The sequence below is a fragment of the Camelus bactrianus genome, chromosome X (assembly GCF_048773025.1).
Source record: "Camelus bactrianus isolate YW-2024 breed Bactrian camel chromosome X, ASM4877302v1, whole genome shotgun sequence".
NCBI classification, from domain to species: domain Eukaryota; kingdom Metazoa; phylum Chordata; class Mammalia; order Artiodactyla; family Camelidae; genus Camelus; species Camelus bactrianus.
The window spans coordinates 9,531,346-9,550,606 of NC_133575.1; the positions used below are offsets into that span (position 1 = coordinate 9,531,346).

Genomic DNA, 19,261 nt, shown 5'->3' on the forward strand with positions numbered 1-19,261 from the left:
TCTGAACCTTCAGCCACAAACATTCAGTTTGTAAAAAACAGTATCTGCGTGATGCATTAAAGCAAAGCACAATAAAACGAGGTATGGCTGTACAAGTAGGCGGCCAATAAAGTTCATGTCAGGAAATCCATGTTATTTAAATCTTTAAAGACCATCCATCAAATGTCTTCCAATCTAGGCCTCCTTTCCCTTCTTCCCCTTCTCACTGATGAAAATGAGGTGTACTTCTGTTTATCTTCCTCCAGCATTTTGGTCTCTACCCTACCAGCTAGAATCCTGATCACTCCCATTTATCGTCACCTCCATTCAGCAGGGCAGACGCTGAAGTGCTCCCCTAAGAAGTTACTCCAGTGCTACTAAGACTTCAGTGAGCTTCAGTCACCCCAATGGCTTGCTAAAACTCTGATTCCTAGGCCCCATCCCCACAGAGCCTGAGGCAGTAGGTACGGAGTGGGGCCCATGAACTTGCATTTCTAACATACTGCCATGTAATGCTGAGACTGTGGGTCCATGGACCACACTTTGAATAGAACTAAAATAGTTCATGCCTGTGTTTCCATAGTGACCTCACAGGCCCTGCAATTTTCACTTAGGGGCGATTGCCCTCCCCCCCCAGGAGACAACTGACAATATACCTGGCACTTGTAGGTATCTGGAGACATTTTTTGTTGCCACTATGTAGAGAGTAGGGGTGGGTGCTACCGGCATCTAGTGGGTAGAAGCCAAGGATGCTACTAAACATCTCATAATTCACAGGACAGCCCCCCAAGCAACAAATTATCTGGCACAAAATGTCAATAGTGCTGATGTGGAGAAACCCTACTTTAGTCTAGGAGAGGAACCCATAGACCAAAGATGAACTTTGCAAGTAGTTGTGTTTATCTTCTACCTTTTTCTAAAAGGCAGCACAAGTGAAAAGATGCTCTATGCCATCATCATGTCATCAGGGAAACACAAATTAAAATGATATTGAGAGACCACTACACACCTATCAGAATGGCCAAAATCCAGAACACTGAGAACACCACATGCTGGTGAGGACGTGGAGCAACAGGAACTCTCATTCACTGCTGGTGGGAGTGCAAAATGGTACAGTCACTTTGGAAGACAGTCTGACAATTCCTTACAAAACTAAGCATACTCTTACCATACCATCCAGCAATCACACTCTTTTGGAATTTACCCAAAGGAGCTGAAAACTTATGTCCACACAAAAACCTGCACAGAGATATTTATAGCAGCTTTATTTATAATTACCAAAACTTGGAATCAACCAAGATGTCCTTCAATAGGTGAATGGATAAACAAACTGTGGTACAGACAATGGAATATTATTCAGTTTTAAAACAGAATGAGTTCTCAAGCCATGAAAAAACATGGAGGAACCTTAAATATATATTACTAAGTGAAAAAAGCCAATCTGGAAAGGCTACATACTGTATGATTCCAACTATATGACATTCTAAACAAGGCAAAACTATGGAGGCAGTGAAAAGATCAGTGGTTGCCAGGGTTTGAGGGGGAGAAAAGGATGAGTAAGTGGATCACAGAGGATTTTTAGGGCAGTGAAACTACTCTATATGATAATTTAGTGACGGATATATGTTGTTATACATTTGTCCAAATCCTAGAATGTTCACCAAGAGTGAACTGGACTGTTGTAATATAAACTATGGACTTAAGGAGATAATGACGCATCAATGTAGGCCCATCATTTGTAACAAATGTACCACTTTGGTGGGGGATGTTCATATTGGGGGAGACTGCATGTGTGGGGTATGGGGTAGATGGGAAATCTTTTGTACCTTCTCCTTAATTTTGCTGTGAACTGAAAACTGCTCTAAAAAGCTTAGTCTTAATTTAAAAAAAAAAAAAAACCTGTAAAAGAAAGCAGATAATAGTACAATCAACTTAACATCTGCTGTTTGGCTTTATTATCAGCCTGGCCCCTGGAAGCATCTGAGTTTGTAACCCTCTGATCTCATCCAACCTTTTGATTTTACAGATGAGGGAGGAGTGAGGAGATGGGCAAACAATTTGCCCAAGGTTCAACAGGGAAACCAGACCTGGAATCCAAGCCTGTGACTGACAGTGATCACAATGCCATTGTGAATCAAGATACACACACTGGTACCCTCCAGTACATTCAGGTAAAGCCATATTATTCATCATTTATTTATTCTTTCAGCATTCGTTCACCGTGTTCTTATTTGCACACATACAATTAAATATTTAAATACATAAATCAAAGGTTTTTATGTATTATCTAATAACAGTATTGGACACATGACATATTTGGCCCAATATATTGATTTAGCATCCCCTCCAAATGCTTGAAGTTAGAGATATTCCAGTAACAAGTTCTATTTTTGAAATACCAAATGGAAGCTTGGAACTTGTTATGAGACCAGATGGCTCTTCCAACTATTGACGCAGAGTGAAAACAGCTGGCCCCTTAAAATGTGTGTGCAATAGCCAAAGTATTTCTCTGCCCTTCAAAGAGGTTTTGCACCATTTTAGGACTTTTTTTTTTATCTTCATCATTTTAACATTAAAGGAATTGTTAAAAACAAAAACAAAAACAAAAGCAATGAATAACGATAAAACCATAAAACAAAAAATTCCAAACATCAAAGAGCAAAGAAAGATACTAAATTACACTTGAATGTTTCTCTTGATCAGGGGCTGGTGAACTATGGCCTGCATGCCAAATCCAGCCCAGCGTTCATTTTTATAAAGAAAGTTTTACTAGAAGACAGCCACGTCCAATCACTTACGTATTTTCTGTGGCTGCTTTCATGCTACAATGGGAGACTTTAGTGGGCAGAGACCTTATGGCTGGGAGATCCTAAAATATTTACTATCTGGCCCTTTAGGAAAAGTTTGCCAAACCTGCTTTGCTTATGTATTGGGTTGTACCATATGAAAAGGCCAACATTTGGCAATTTTGACCTACACTTTCGTATGATTCATTCCCAAAAGCAAAAGTTAATGATTCCACTGAAAAATATCTTTTTTTCTTTGCAGGGTAAAACTTGTAGCGATTCTCAGGGCTTAAAACAGAATTTCACAATAGCCATGTTTAGCAATAAAATCACTTTCTCATCTACAAAAAACATAAAAATAAAAAATCCTTTTCCCAGAAAACGGACAAGCTAAACTGCTTCACTGGGCCTTAAAACAGAATTTTCTAGTCAAAGACTGTAGCTTTCTGTAGATGTAGATCCACCCTGCCCCACCTGTAAGGTCTCTCTCAACTGCAGTTAGTCATTCTGAGGACTTTTGATGAGCTCCCTCTTCTGCAAACACTCAAAGGTCTTCACTTAAGAGATGGCACTAATGTGCTTGCGTAACATGGGTCATTTCAGGTCACTGCTAATCTGATAGCATACACCTCTGCTTAGATGGCCTCGAGTTAACACCACACCCATAGCTGTCGATTTCTATCTTCCTATAGAAATATCCAATGTGGTGAATAAAATATCCAGCTTGCATGTGTGATGTGGGCCGACCTACTTTGGAACTCTGGCACTGCCTCTGACCAGCTGTATGAACTTGGGCGAGATTTATAGCTTTGATGAGCCTCACTTTCCTCAGCTATAAAAAGTGGATGATACCTACTTTGCAGAGCTGGTTGTAAGGTTGTTATTATGTAACAATGTGCCTGATAATCAGCAAATTAGTAAATGATATTAAGTCCAACGGTATGAAATCACTGAAAAATACGGCAATAGCATGTCCTATAACCTAAAGTTTCCAACACTGGGATTGTCGCCATTATTGTATGTACATGAGCCAGGCACAAGTGAAATGAACACAGCTCTTGTGTGCCTCCTGGAGCTTCCAGCCAAGGTCAGGACCAAGCAAGGCACCTAGGGTGCAAAATTTAAGGAGGCACTCATTCTCAGGTGCAGACCCTATACTAGCATGACTCTGAGAGCAAGTGCTTCCTTAAGTTTTCCTCCTGGAGCACTTCTCTGGACTCTCCCTAGTCCCAGCTCTTATCTGTGGTTGCCCTTATCTAGCTGAGAAACTCCTCATCGCTTTATCAGTCCAGGGGCCTGGTGCCTCTCCCTAACCTGAAAACCATCTCTGGGGTGACCTTTTAATAAATAAGGGATAAATGACTCACGGCAAATCGTAACATTACACCCAACCAAGGATACTTGCTTCAAGAGAGGATTAAAATCTTAATTTAAAAAGCACTAAGGCAGGATTTCAGGCTTTGAGTCAGTAGAACAGAAGACCAGCAACCTCTGAGGATCCTGAAAACCGTATCAGTCGGCAGTGTCTCCGGGCACCCTGCAGGGCTAAGCACAGAAACTTGTAGCCGCAGAGAGACTGATGCCCTGGGGACTTCAACTGGGTCTTGATGAGTGGCTCAGCAGTCAGTTAGATGAGAAGGGAAGGTATTTTACTATGACTAAAGGTACATTCCAAAGAATCTCTTCCTCAAGCTTTCCTTTTTTTTTTTTTTTTCCTTCTCCAAAAATGACTTGATATGACCAAGGACTTAGGTGACAGCCAGCCTCCAAGATGGCCCCCAGGGATTTTCCCTTCTTGGTTTTCATGCTCATGTGTCTTGAACCAGAACCAGCCCAGTCAACTATTCCCAAATTCCTGACCCACAGATAATGTTAGATAATAAATGTTAATTGATTTAAGCTATTAAGTTTTAAGTAACATGTTAAATAGCAATACAACTAGAAGTCAGAAACAACACAACAGAACAATGGGCAAAAGACTTGAGACACTTCACAAAAGAACAATATCAAAGTGGCCAATCGTCATACTGCTATAGACTGAGTATTTGTGTCTCCCCCCAAAATTCACACGTTGAATCCTAATCCCCAACATGGCAGTATCTGGAGGAAGGACCTTTGGGAGGTCAATAGGTCATGAGGGTAGAGCCCTCATGAATGGGATTAACGCTTTTGTACAGGAGACCCTAGAGAGCTCTCTCACCCCTTCTGCCCTATGAGGACATAGCAAGAAAACAGCCACCTGTGAACCAGGAGGCAGGTCCTCCTCACCAGACACCAAATCCACTTGTGCCTTGATCTTGGACTTTCCAGCATCTAGGGCTGTGAGAAATCTCTGTTTATACAGCACCCTGTCTGTGGTGTTCTGTTACAGCAGCCTGAACTAAGATGGAAATTGGTACCAAGAAGTGGGGGTGCTGCTATAACAAATAGTTACAAATGTGAAAGCAGCTTTGGAACTTGGGAGTGGGTAAAGGCTGGGAGTTTTGAGGGACGAGCTAGAAAAAGCCTGCGTTGCTGTGGATGGACTGTTAAGGGCAATGAGAGCTCAGAAAGAAAAGAGGAGAGCTTTAGAGAAAGCTTCCGTCTTCCTAGAGAATCCCTGAGTGTCCTGAAGCAAATGCCGGTAGAAAGACAATGGTAGAGGTCATTCTGAAGAGGTCTCAGATGGAATCGAAGATCATGTTACTGGAAACTGGAGGAAAGGTGATCCTTTTCTAAAGTGGCCAAGAACTTGGCTGATGTATTCACATTCTAGTGTTTTTGTGGAAGGTAGAACTTGCAAAGGATGCAACTGAATATTTAGCTGAAGCTCTTTTTAAGCAAAGTATTGAAGGTGCAGCCTGGCTCCTCCTGACCACTTACCGTAAAATGCAGGGCAAGAGAAATGACTTCAAGGCAGAATTGTTAAACAAAAAGGAAGCGGAACTTAAAGATCTGAGAACTCTTCAGCTTATCCATATTGCAAAAAAATGACAGTGCTAAGAGTGTGGCCCAGGGACCTGGTTATATAAGGGAGTCAGTCTGTATCTGCCATCTCCGCAGGTGCTAGGGACTCTCCTCCAAGGCAGCAGAAGATGACCCCTAACACAATTCACAGATCCTGAGTTAGGGAGCTGCTGCTCCCATAACTGACCTGAGTGCTAGGGGTACAGGGAGCAGAGCAGTTTGAGAGAGTGGGCACCAGACTTACAGGATCTTGGCCTGGTCCCGCCTCACACTGCAAGCTCTGTTCCCCACACCCTGGGACCATGATCCTTGGCTGCCCCGGGGGCAGAGCCCCCCAGCTCCCCGATGGAGGAGGAAGGCAGCAAACTCTGGTGGCTTCTGCAGGGTGCAGTTTCTGCCAGTGCAGAGCGTACAGCCTGGGAGGCATGGATGCTCCCACCTAGATTTTGAAGAAGAGGCTGCCCAGCAGAGTGGTGGGCTCAGGACCCCAACCGGAGAGCTGCAGGGCCCGGGCAGAGCACGGCCGTGGGGCCATCTGGCCGAGCTTCCGGGGATGGCGGGCACACACTGGAGCACTGCACAGCCATTGAACTGAATGAGCTGCAGCTACACACAGAACAGGGCTGTGGCTCACAGCCCTAATGGGGAGCTCCTGGGGGGCTGGTGATGTCTCTTTGTGTTGTATAATCTGAGTTACATGGATGGGTTCAGGCTGTGCATCAGCCTAACTGTAAAAAGAGATTTTGAAGGCGCCCACTTTCTGTGATGTGTTGAGGTCAGAAGCTCCCAGTTCAGATCATCACCTTTGCGGCTCTGAAGTCCCAGCTTAGGGTAAGGTCATGTGGGGTACTAGTTCTCTAATTCAGGGGTAGGCCAATTACAGCCTACAGGCAAAATGCAGCCAGCCACCTCTTCTGGAGGTAAAGTTTTATCAGGGCACAGCCACACCCATTTACTTATATATTATGTATGGCTGCTTTCACCAGGTACCAGCAGAGTTGGTTGTGACAGATCGCCTGATCACAAAGCCATCTGCTCTGATTGATGAAGACGCTTCTGCTACTGTTGCATCTCTCGCCTCTTTATCCTCTTCATTCTTTATCCTCTCTTCCTCTTGCTCATGCCTGTATATCAAGGCTTTTTCCAAATGCAGACAAGCTCTGATTCTCTAGATCAAGGTCAAGTGGGGCCAGCACCATGCTTGCCAATGCCCTGCCTCTGACATTTGTCCAAACTGTCTGCTGGGGCATAACCCAGGTGTGCCTGTGATGTGCGCTCTGAAATGGAATAATCAGATCGCTCATTTGGCTCATTACGAAAGTGCTACTGAAGAGAAGATTGAACTTGACAACAGTGGCACTCCAGGTCACGTGGAACACCTGCACAAACTCAAGCTGCTTAAACAGAAAGAGGTCTCTAAGTGAATCGTTTTCAGAAAAAGACACCTAGACAGAATCATTTTGATTACTAACTTCAAATTTCTAGCACATGATCACAGATGGCTCTGGATTCCCACGGTGTGGCTTTTAGCTAAGAGTATATGGCGCATACGAGGTGTTTGGCAATTATGTCTTGCTGACTATGGTCACTAATGTGGAAATACAAAAATCACTGTTGAAATCAAGAAAATTGTCCCTGCCAGACATGTTTGAGATTTTTTTTTTCCTGCAGTATTTTCTCTCCTCCATTTATAATCAGCTGTCTTTTGGGCATAATTTTTCCTTAAGAAAGGGGACATCCAAATGGAAGAAAACAACTTTGCAAGGGATTATCCAATAGTTAAAACTCTACGTTTCAATGGAAAAAGTTGGCTCTATTTTCTGCATTCTTTCAAGGATTTGCTCCATGACCTTGGGTTTGTGTAGCCTATCTGCTCTTCCATCTGTGAAAAATAAAATGTTAAGGTCATGCTAACTCACTTCCTCAACTGATCTAGGGAATGATTGTTGTCTGTGAAGTTCTTTTAGATGTTTCAGTGAAATAGATGATGGAATTTTAAAATTAACCCCTCTGACATGGGCCAGTTCATTTTCACTGCCAGTACATTGTGATAAAGAATGAAGAATTATGTCCATGGTTAGTCCTAATTATGTCCATGGTTAGCACAGTATCTTGGAGTGATGCAATCACTGTGTGAATTTGTGTACTTTTAACTATGGGAGAAGAGGAGTCTGAGAAATCTCCTTCAGAGAGGGAGAAACTGTACAAAAGCACAAAGGTAAGGACCTTCCAGAATTATTTGTTACTTCATTTTTTGCTTGTATTGGCTGAATTTTTCAATTAATTCTCCAGAAACACATACTGAATATATGTAATATTCAAGGCACTATTGTGGATACAAAGACATTTTAGAAACCCTCTTTGCAAGATACAAAGGCTTTTGGAGTAAGAAACCACAAACTCAAATTCTGTCTACATCTTTCATTGGATACATGACCTTGGGAAACCTACTTATTTTATCTGAGCCTTAATTTTCTCATCCTGAAATGGAAATAATCATTATCTACCCATCCCTTAGCATTGCAGTGGGAAGGAAATGATATAAAGATGTAATATGCTCAGTAGAGCACCTGGAAAGGAGCCAGCAGTAAATATTAGCCATATGATGGTTTTGTTATATTAAAAAGTGTTTCACTGTTTCAGAATTGAATCTACTTTTGTTAAGAAAAAATTTCCAAAACGTGAGACACAGAAAGGTTACAGTGAGCCCTTCCAATGCCATACTAGAATGGTATCTACAAACCCACCTACAGGGCAGAATATGGGCAGCCCTGTTTGACTTATTATTTACTTGATTAGACCTAAAACTTTATAAAATTGAATGATAACTTCTAGAAAATTGATAAACTAAAAAAGATTTTTTTCAGGTAGAGATACAAATGATTTCTGTCTAGTAGAAAAGTTTTATGGTTTTACTGCCCCATTGGATAGTAACCATTTTGTCTCTAACTTGGCAATCTTTTTTCAGCATCCTTTCTTTCAGAGACTGTAAATATTTAAGTTTTTGGTATTCTTCTTTGGAGCCGCTATACCATCCTGCTGGCTCCCTTGTTCGTGAATTAAATAAATCTTTAAAACATGCTCTTTCACTGTAAGGATGTTAGCTATGTTTTTACCTTTTTGAAAAGTATCATCTGATAGTTTCAAACCTCATCTTTTTTCTCTCCTCTTTGAACTGATTAGGAGAGGAGAATATTTGAATGTTCCAGGATGCTCGTTGGAGGAGCTGAAATTGTCCTGATATTAAGAGGGCTAGGGTCATTCATAACAAAAGAGCTAGAGTTAAGGCAAAAAGTCACTGTACCTCAGTGCCTAACGCATAGTAGATTAGTACTCCCCAACCTTCAACACCCACTCCCATTCTTAAACATTAATATACCTTCAAAGTTTGAATCTGAAGTGCGTCTCTTTGGACAGCATACAGTTGGATCTGGTTTTCTTTATCTGTCTGACAGTCACTGCCTTCGGATTGTATTGTCTAATCCATTTATATTTATAGTTATTATTGATATGGTTAGATTTACATCTGCCATTTTGTTTTGTTTGTTTTCCAGATGTTTTCAGGTTTTTTTTTCCTTTAAGTTTTTAATGAACTTGTAAACAAAAAAGCTCCCATTTCACAATAAAAAAAAAAACTCAGATCATATAGATGTTTACAGTAAATACATTTATTTAAGCAACACACGTACATGTTGTTATAAGATGTTAACAAAATTTCAGTGACAAATATGCTTTTTTTGAAAAAAACCAAGAACATTACAGAGTTAATGCAGAGCCCTAAGGATAATCTAACAGTCACTAAATTTTTCTTAAGTCTTCACTTTAGATGCTGTTACTTCTAGCCCAGGTAAGCAGGCAGAGTCTCATATGCTCAAACACTGGAATCTTTGGTTGCTACCGGATCAGCTGGCTTGCAAACAAGAAGCTAACCATTTTAAGAATGTTTTAAGTGAACAACTTGCAAATCCCAGGACGGATAAACCCTAAGAACACACAATTGTGAGCATTTACAACCATCACAACTGCAGCTGAAGACTGTTCATGCCGTTCTTCTGAAAGGAGATCTCAAAGCAGTATAGTTCAAAACAAAAGATTTTAACAAAAAATTGGCATATGCAGTTTCTCCACCAAATTGTGTGTCAACCATTTAGTTTACTTTTCCACTTGAAAAAATGCAATAGAAAACTGGACACCATGTTTCACTATCTCAGTTAATATTCATAATTACAGCAGTTACAACTCGGGACACAGCATCGCCAATGCTGCCCAGGTTGTCCACACCCACTGGCTAGTGTACATATGAACTAAAATCTCTAGATATAGGGAAAAACAAATGCTGCTTAGATCATCTGCTCTGCTTACTCTGTTCCTGGACTCGTGCTTAGAAGCCTTTGGGGGTTTGGGCCTGCTGACCCTGCCCACTTGAAGAGGCTGCCTGCTGGGCTGCTTTCTGCTTTAACATTACCCAATCAAATGTGTAGTCATGGTGGTGGTTCAGGGTCCTGAAAAGCATGCGGAATAGCTGCCTCAGGTATACGTAATCTGGGGTTTCCTCAAAGCGCAGCCCACGACAATAGTTTAAGTACATGGCAAATTCTGCAGGAAACCCCTTACATAAAACTTCAACAGGTGTGGACATCTTCTTTTCGCTAATTTTTTCATATTTTTGCTTTTTTGTTGCAGCCTTTATTCCTTGCCATGGCAGGCTGGTTCTATTAAAATACATCAAAACATATCCTAATGATTCCATGTCATCTCGGCGACTCTGCTCAACACCAAGATGTGCATTGATGCTAGCATATCGAGGAGTGCCAGTGAAATTTGTATCTTCTCTGTAAGGTACGTGTTGCCTAGTCCTGCTGTCTCTGTACTTTTTGGCCAAACCAAAATCAATAAGGAATAACTTATTGCAGTGACGCCCAATACCCATTAGGAAGTTATCTGGTTTAATGTCTCTGTGTATAAAATTCTTTGTATGCAGATACTCAATTCTACTGATCATCTGGTCAGCTAACATAAGTACAGTTTTCAAAGTGAACCTTCTTGAACAGAAATTGAAGAGGTTTTCGAGGCTGGGTCCAAGAAGATCAATGACTAGCACATTGTAGTCTTTTTCCTGACCATACCACCGTATGTGGGGGATGCCGACCCCACCTTGAAGAACCTTATACAGTTTGCTCTCGTACAGCAAATGGGGATACCTGGATGCCTGAGATTCTAGCTTCACTGCCACTTCCTCGCCTTTGATGATGTTGATCGCCAGGTAAACGTCCCCAAAGGAGCCAGACCCGATCTTCCGTACCAGTTTATATTTCCCTCCCACAATTAACTCGCCCTTGGAGCTGCTGCAGACGCTGCTGCTCGCCATCCTAAGAGACTAAGATGGAGGCTGGGTCTAAGCCCCGACACCTCTAAGGGGAGGACGCAGGCCGCTGGAGCTCGTCCGCCCAGGAAGGCTGCTGAGGGCGGCAGGAAACGGGAAACGCTGGCCCTTTCTGGGCGCTACCGGCACCAGGAGCGGCCAGAGGGTACCTGATCGCCGCCGCTGTCCGGCTCCGTTTGGCCAGGCCGCAGATTGCTGAGAGGGTTCCCGCTGTTACCGGCTCGCCCACTTCTTCCTCGGCCGCCGCTGCCTCGTTTTCGTGGCGAAGTCGCGGGCTGGAAAAGAGGTGTGGTGAGTTAGCGTCGCGATACCACTGCCACCACTGCCGCCGGCTCCCGCCCGGAGGGACCCCAGTCACTCGGCCGCCGCCACCATCTCATCGCTCCGGCTCCAGCTGACACAAAATGGCGCCCAGAGCTGGCGCCGGGCCACCTCCTCACGGCGCAGAGCACTCTGGGAAAGGGCGTCAGGGGGCTTCCGGTCCTGCCTGCCTCCCTCCCTCACTGCGTTGTATTACAGTTAAGTAGGTATTTTCTAGCGTGTTATTTTCATTTCTTCAATGATATTTGACATTTTTTAATTTCAGTTTTCTTCGTAATGGCTTACATTAAGCCGTTAATGGCTCTAGGGCTTACGGAATGCATCTTAATTTATCATATTCCACTTCACATATACTAACTTAATTCCAGTAAGATACAAAAACTTTATTCCTATATAGTTCCATTCTCTACCCCTATTTGAGGCTATTACTACTATACATATTATGGACATATATGTTAGAAACCAAGTAATATATTGTTATAATTATTGCTTTATATAATCTTATGTCTTTTAAAGAAGCTGAGAGAAAAAGGGAAAGCAAGTATATATTTATAGTTTGTTATATTAACTTTCTTATTTATCATTTTTGGTTCTCTTCATTTCTTCCTGTGGATTTGAGTTAGTGTTGGATATTATTTCCTTACTCCATACTCTCACAATTTAACTTCTTGATTAACAATAGAGCTTATAGTTTTAACCTCTGTTTTTTGTAGAGTTTTAGAGAAATAACCATGTCTTCTCTGACTCCATTTAAGATCTTTGTCAATAAATTTTAACCTTGTATCCTCACATCCAAAATAAAAATATTTGGATGTTAGTTAGCTCTTCCACACACAGGAAGACAAATACAGATATTTCATTGTTATTACTTAATCTCACCCTAAATCCTTTCTCCCATAAAAATACTTTAAAAACATGAAAAAATCAGAGGTCTTTTTGTGGACACTGGCTTGTTCGAACAAACTTCAAGGGTTTGGGTAACCTAATAGAATATTCTTTGACTCTTCAGCCTAAAAGATTTTCCTGGGGAAAGACAAAATTAGTTTTTTAGAGGCTTCTACTTTTGGTCTTTTTTCCCCTTAAGTTTCTAGGAATTCTGATAAGCAACTGCACTGTCCATTAGCACTGCACATTTTTTTAAATTGAAGTACAATCAGTTACAGTGTGTCAGTTTCTGGTGTACAGCACAATGTCCCAGTCTTGCATATACATACATATATTTGTTTTCATATTTTTTCCATTAAAGGTTATTACAGGATATTGAGCATAGTTCCCTGTATTAACACTATGCATTTTAATTTCAAAAACTCTAGTGCTGGTGACAGATTTCTCACTTTCCCCATATTTAGGCCTGTGCCTCCACCTCTAGCAGTATTTGCAGTTAGATGAAGAGATGGGGGAAGGGAGAAGACATGTCTATCTTGGGCTGCAAAATGGGAAATAATCCTAGTGTTTCTCCTCACAGAGAGGTTACATTGAGCCAGCGGTTTAGCAGTGCCCCCCAAACTTTCATGTGTGTGTTAATTACCTGGAGCTTAGTTACAATGCAGATTCTGATTCAGTAGACAGAGGAGGCAGCCTGAGAATCTGCAATTCTGATAAGCTCCCATCTAATGCAGGTATTACTGGTGGTTGGGGGACCGCACTTTGGGTAGCAAGGGTTAGGGCATGTATTCCCAAACTTCCTGCACACTGTAATCACCTAGGGAGTTTTTTAAAAGTTCCTTTTACCTGGGGCCCATGCTCAAAGATTCTGATTTGATTGACTGTGATTATGATAGTCATTTGCAGACAAGTTTGAGAATTACTGGGAGTTACGAGTCAAGAGTGTAAGAGACGATGGTCAAGCTAGGAATATCTTGGCTCAGTTTGTGCATCACTAAAATCCTGGTCAATACTGTTCCATCATTGAGTCTCTCCATGGCTAGTGTGTCCTGCCCATGGCTACCAGGTAAATCTGATTTCTATTCATATTCAGTTCAACTTTAGTACAGCTGCAGCCAGATACCCTTATAGCCATGGCATACCAACAGAGTTATCTGCAGGCAATAAAGGGACACAAATAGAAACAATTGAGAGACTGAATATACAAATGGACAATGGCCAGATCACATATGACAACAGAACTTTGATCCACAACTTCTACAGCAACCAGCTCAGGAAGCCAAACCATAACCTCTACAGCATCGGCCCAGAACCTCAGGACTTGGTCACTGACTGCCAGCTTCCCTGTTTTTTGCCCTGACTTCCAACTCAGGACCAACCAGAGAAAGCTGAATGTGCTCCTCAAACCAGCCACATAAGATGCCCCACTTCTAATTATTCTCCTCCAGTTTCCCCATGTCAACAATCATCCATCAGGGCATACCTGGAGCCTTCCTCGTTTTCCACTCTAAAGCTTTCCCACTCCTCTGCCTGTCTTTGAGTCTCTGTAAGCGATGCTGGCTGACTCCCTTGCTCTGAAAAAAGAGCGTCTGGTTGTTCCCTTTTGGGCGATCTTCATTGACGTCCATACAATCATGCACCCAAGAGTCAGTCTGCCTTTTATTATCACCACGCACCAGTAATTCTAAATCATTTCAGTGATACATTATTCTCCCAGGTGAGGATGGACTGTTCCCATCACCCTGGCCCTCTTGGTGATGTCCCTGCTTTGTAGGCACTTTTCCTGCTAGTTTTTAAAACCCAGCTTGGTATCCAGGCTGCCCTAGGACTCCTCTAGACAGATCTCCTCTTCCTGAACTTGCTGTTCCTCACGCCTCCCATCTCTACAGCAAGTGCTCCTCCACTTCCAGAGACCCCCTTCAGCTGTGCTTCTAACTGTTCAAGATCACATCTTTTTCTGGGAGGTTACAAACTCTGACTCACTCCTCCTTCAATCTTCCCGGCAGCTCCCCCACTCCCCACCCCAACCTACGGGCCTGGCTCCAAACCTCAACTTTTCCCTTTGGTATCTGTTCTATTTCTTGCCAGTTGATCCCCAGCCCACTGAAAATTCACATTTACAGCATTGTATAGTTCACATGGGATAAACTAAGAGGCTCTTTTCTATGAAAAAAAAAGTGCCTGTGCCTTCTCCATTAGCAAAGCATGTTATTTAAAGTCAAAATACAGTTAACAAGCTGCTTCTAAACCAAAGTATCAGTTTCTGATAGGGCACATTAAGCCTATAGTTAGTTTTTTCAAAAAGCCACTTACTTTTGTTGTTCAGTTTTGCCTGTCTCCTTCCCCACTGCCACCTACCCTCACCCCCAAAATGCTTTTGCATTCTTCACTTATCTGGTGTATTCTGAAAACTTGCACATTGTGAAGTCTATTGCTAGAATATTCTTCCTACCATGTTGATTATGAATCAAAATAAAGCAGGAAAGTGGGGCGGGGGTATAGCTCAGTGGTAGAGTGCTTGCTTAGCATGCGCAAGGTCCTAGGTTCAATCCCTAGCACCTCCATTAAAACAAAACAAAATAAAGCAGCAAAGAAATAATAAAGTGTTAAGAAAAATGACCTCAGTCTTGGAAATAAGACCAGCAAGGTTCAGGCTCTCCCTTCAGTGTCATTAACAGTGAGTTGCTTAACAAGCTCACCCCAGGACTACCTACAAGGCTGTGGCAAGTTACCTTTGTTTGACTTTTTACTATTTACTATTTATTAAATAAGATCCCAGACTATGAACTTCAGTGATAACATGGTGTATTTTGTCTGGTTGAGATGCTAATCATTCCTGATGGGTGGAAAAGATAACCCCAAAAGTTAGGGTTTTATTGTCCTGTAGGACAGTGAGTGGTTTCATATCTAACCTAGCAATCTCGTTCAAACATTCTTCTTTAATGCCTATAAATACATAGTTCCTCCAATTCTCCTTAAAATATCTTTATTGTCTCATTGATTCCATCATCAATGAATTGGCTAAAATCTTTGACACGAGCCACATTTTTAACTTTTTGGAAATTTTACTGTGAACAGAAAGTGCTGCCAGCCATTATCAGTAAACAAAGGATGCTGTGGCCATCAAGTCATCAGCCACTACCGCCGCCCTCCCCCCCAACAGTGAACGAAGGGAACTCAGGATGCAGACGAGCAGGCAGCCCGCCTCTGCTGCCACCCGCAGCGGTGCCCCCTGAGGGGACTCAGGATGGGAAAGAACAGGACACTGGCCCTAGAAAGCCAGGTGCAGATCAAAGGAATGATTTCAGCAAGCCCAGACCTTTGCATCTTTCTGTACATAGAAAAGCACTGAATTCCTTAACTTGAGATATCTAGTTTCCTTGAATTAACAGTAATCTTGTCAAGTTCTGACTACATGGTCTTTGTTGCAAAACTCCTATATATCCTGGCTCCTCCCCTACCTCTTCGGCGCTGTTCCTTAGCACTGTATGAGGGGCTGCCTCCAACGCTCAAGTCCTCAGAATAAAACGTCCGCCAGATAAAACGTAACTCTCAACTTGTAGGTTGTGCATAATTTTTCAGTCGACAGTACTTTGAAAAGAGTTCAGAAAACAGCACAAAAGGCCAGTCATGGCCAATGTGGTGAATGAGAGAACGTAGATTCATCAGATTAGCACAGCTATTCTAACCCTTTCATGGATTCCCCCTTGTTTGGTTCTGTTCCTTCCCAACCTATACTATTAACTTCCCTTCAGGAACCATAGCCCTGGAGAAGCTATTCCACAACGTTCATTAAAAGAGGAATCTGAAAATGTAAATAGTATCTGTGGCCTCCAACCTGCCTGGTGAAGCACTGCTGGAAGGCCTGCGGATGACAGCAGCAACGTGCACACAGTGCACGGTTTCAGAGTCCGGGGGGGCCCGTGGGACCGGCCCACCACGCCCCAGAGCGGAAGGCAGGACAGGTTTTCCACACTGATAAGGAGTAATAAAGCACACTGACTCGAGTCCCCATGTCAGCCAGACGCGTATTGGAGTAGCAGTTAATTTTCGTAACAATCCGGAAAGGTCTAGACACCCAGCAAGTTCTAACATCAAACCCCAGAGAAACCTTAGCTTCCCCGAAGAGGCGCATACTCGCTTGGGAAAATGTTCAGGGCAGCAACATATTTGAACAGCTGGGACCCTGTGTACAGCTCTGACACTGGGTATTTCATACAAAGGAGTCTTTTTCTCTTCCCCGCTCCAAAAAGGGAAAAGATCATTTCATGTTTTTATTTAAAAAGTAGTCATTAATCCTACTCGGTCCGTCAGGCAGCTTATCTGCTGGCTTCGTATTTATCACAATTCCCTGTCATGAAGTCTGTGTTTTCAATCATCTAGCATGTATATAAGTGGCTTTTTTCCAACTGAAAAAGCATTCCCTTTTTTGAAGATATTATAAGGCATGTTTCTCTCTTCAATGTAGTGTTGGCATTCAGGCTGCTGTTTGCAGTGTAGTCCACTATTTTATGTGCTATTTCAACAGCTCCGAAGTGTTGAGTCTATCAAAAAAAAAAAAATTAGCTACCGAGGAGATACAGACTGATAGTGTTGATCTAAATCGTTAAGATCTCAACCCTTACGGAGGAGTTTTCAATTTATTCTAGTTTGAAACATTAAGGTGACCGAGTGAAAACATAAACTGAGTGAAAATCTTATTTTTCAAAAATCTTCTTTGCTAAAATACCTGGCGTCATTCCATCTTTTAAAAAAAAAAAGGTTTTTTTATTGAAGTAGAGTCAGTTTACAATGTTGTGTTAGTTTCTGGTGTATAGCATAATAATTCAGTTATACGTATATATTCTTTTTCATGTTCTTTATCATATGGGTTATTTTAAGATAGTGAATATGGTTCCCTGTGCTACACAGTAGGACCCTGCTGTTTGTCTATTTTATATATAGTAGTTAGTATCTGCAAATCCAGAATTCCCAATTTATCCCTTCTCACCCCCTTCCCCTTTTTGGTAACCACAAGTTTGTTTTCTATGTCTGTGAGTCTGTTTCTGTTTTGTAAATAAGTTCATTTGTGTCATTTTTTTAGATTCCACATAAAAGTGATACCATACTGTATTTTTCTTCCTCATTCCATCTTTTGATAACTCTTGAACAAAGCTCTTTTGCAGTTATTAGCAGAAAAGGATTACCCAGGGCCTAGAGCAGTGCCCTTGTAATTGTTGGATGAATTTTCTTTAAGGTTATAGAAACAGCCTAAGTGATCAGTCTGTATACACTTCGCAGTGCCTTAGTCTAAGAATTTATCTGTCCCCAAATAAATCTAGAAAGCAGAGCTGAGGGATTGAGCAGGTCAGGGCTTCACTATTCCAGCTCTGCAAGGCTGAAGAATGCCTCCTTCCCCCTTTTACCGGAAAAAGGTTTCCTGATCAGGGATCTCCCCACCCCCGTGTTCAGTTCAGAGATCAGAGATGTGTTCGCCAGACGCTCACTGCTTTCCCTGCCAGTGAAGGGCTAGAAAACAGTCTGCTTTCTGGGGCTTTCTCTGGCTCCCCCTCCTCCCACATACCAGAGCTCTCTGTCAGGGAAGAAACCCAGAGAGGAATATAAAGAACCTAATGTACAATTTTTTTTTTCTGAAATGGCTTTAATGCTGGTTATTTTGCAATAGATTGAAAAAATCTCCCTGAAATATTGCTGCTCCCTTTTGGAGGTATTAGCTCAGGCTTTTCCCTTGCATTTTCCAGAAAATTCCATCTTCAAAGAGCTGAAGGCTCTTGCTCTGCTTAAAAGCTTCGGGGTCAGCCTTACCTCCTCTGGCCTGTGTGCTGCTTCTGACCCTCACAATTACTTCTTCTGCTGCGGGAGGCCCTTCACTTGCTGCTCCTAATTGGATTTGTAAATGGTGTCCTCACTGAAGAGGGGGAACTTGTCTGCTTTCTCCATTAGCCCTGCCATGAGGCTAAGATGGATGGCCCCTCCTAAATTGCTGGTCTGTTCCTTTCTCTGCCATAGCTGTCAGTTCTGACCCCAGAACATGGGTCATGAAAGCATGGTAGAAAAATCGGCCTCAAGTGGGTCTGCTCATTAGAAGAGCTTGCTTTGTGGCATTTGTCTGGAATCCTCCTAGTTCTGAGCCGCCCCTGCTGTGGTCCACCCCATCCCCTCCCCCTCCCCCAGTGTGAGTGGCTGCACCCTGGGGGCCCCCCAGCTCCTGGTCGGTTGGTGGCACTGCCCTCCCTGCTCCCAGGCCTCTGGGCCTTTCAGGGGAGAGGACCTGGCTTCCTCTCACTCTGCCCAGAGGCCTAGCAGAAAGGTGGGCCCTCAACTTCCAGTGAGCTGCTTCAGCTTCTAGACCACGCTGTCCAATATGGTAGCCACAAGCCACACTGCGGCAATTGAGCACTTGAAATGCAGCCAGTCCGACTGAGATGGGCAGTAACTACAATTTTACTAAATTCCAAAGACTTCAAATAAAATATATCCAAGAACATCCAATACCTCAGTACGTTTTTATATTGATGATATGTAGCAGTGACAGTATTTTGCATATGTTGGTTGAAAGAAAATGTACTATTAGCATTAGCCTCACCAGTCTCCTTGTACTTTTACTGAAGATGCAGCCACTAGAAATTTCAAATTCCACATGTGGCTTGCCTCTGTGGCTCGCATTCTTTTCCCATTGGGCAGCGTAGACCACCTTCACTCAACATCCCGCTGCCTTGTTGGCCACACCACTCAATGTGATGGCCTCTTTCCACCTCGAGTGGCTCCCAGACACTCCTCAGTCATCCTCTAGGTTGGCATGACCATTTTTCTCCATTCAACTGTAAATTCTTAACCAAGACCATTTTAACTAGTATCTAAATGAAGCCAGTAAGTATTAATTAGGTCCTTATTGCTCTCAGGCACTCTGAGGCTTGGGATCTGTAGTTTTTTAAGAGTATGAAATAGATTGCTAAGAACA

At 42.5% G+C, this 19,261-nt stretch overlaps 1 long non-coding RNA gene and 1 pseudogene across 1 annotated transcript in view; one reads left to right on the forward strand and one right to left on the reverse strand.

Moving 5' to 3' along the window:
* LOC141576399 (uncharacterized) overlaps positions 1 to 2,414 on the forward strand; it is a 157,039-nt gene extending 154,625 nt beyond the window's left edge. Inside the window, exon 3 of the long non-coding RNA XR_012504775.1 lies at positions 2,006 to 2,414. This is a non-coding gene — a long non-coding RNA (uncharacterized LOC141576399). The remainder of the gene's footprint in view (positions 1 to 2,005) is intronic.
* Positions 2,415 to 9,368: 6,954 nt separating this feature from the next.
* Positions 9,369 to 11,612, reverse strand: LOC105077756 (casein kinase I pseudogene; annotated as a pseudogene).
* Between the last annotated feature and the right edge of the window lie 7,649 nt (positions 11,613 to 19,261).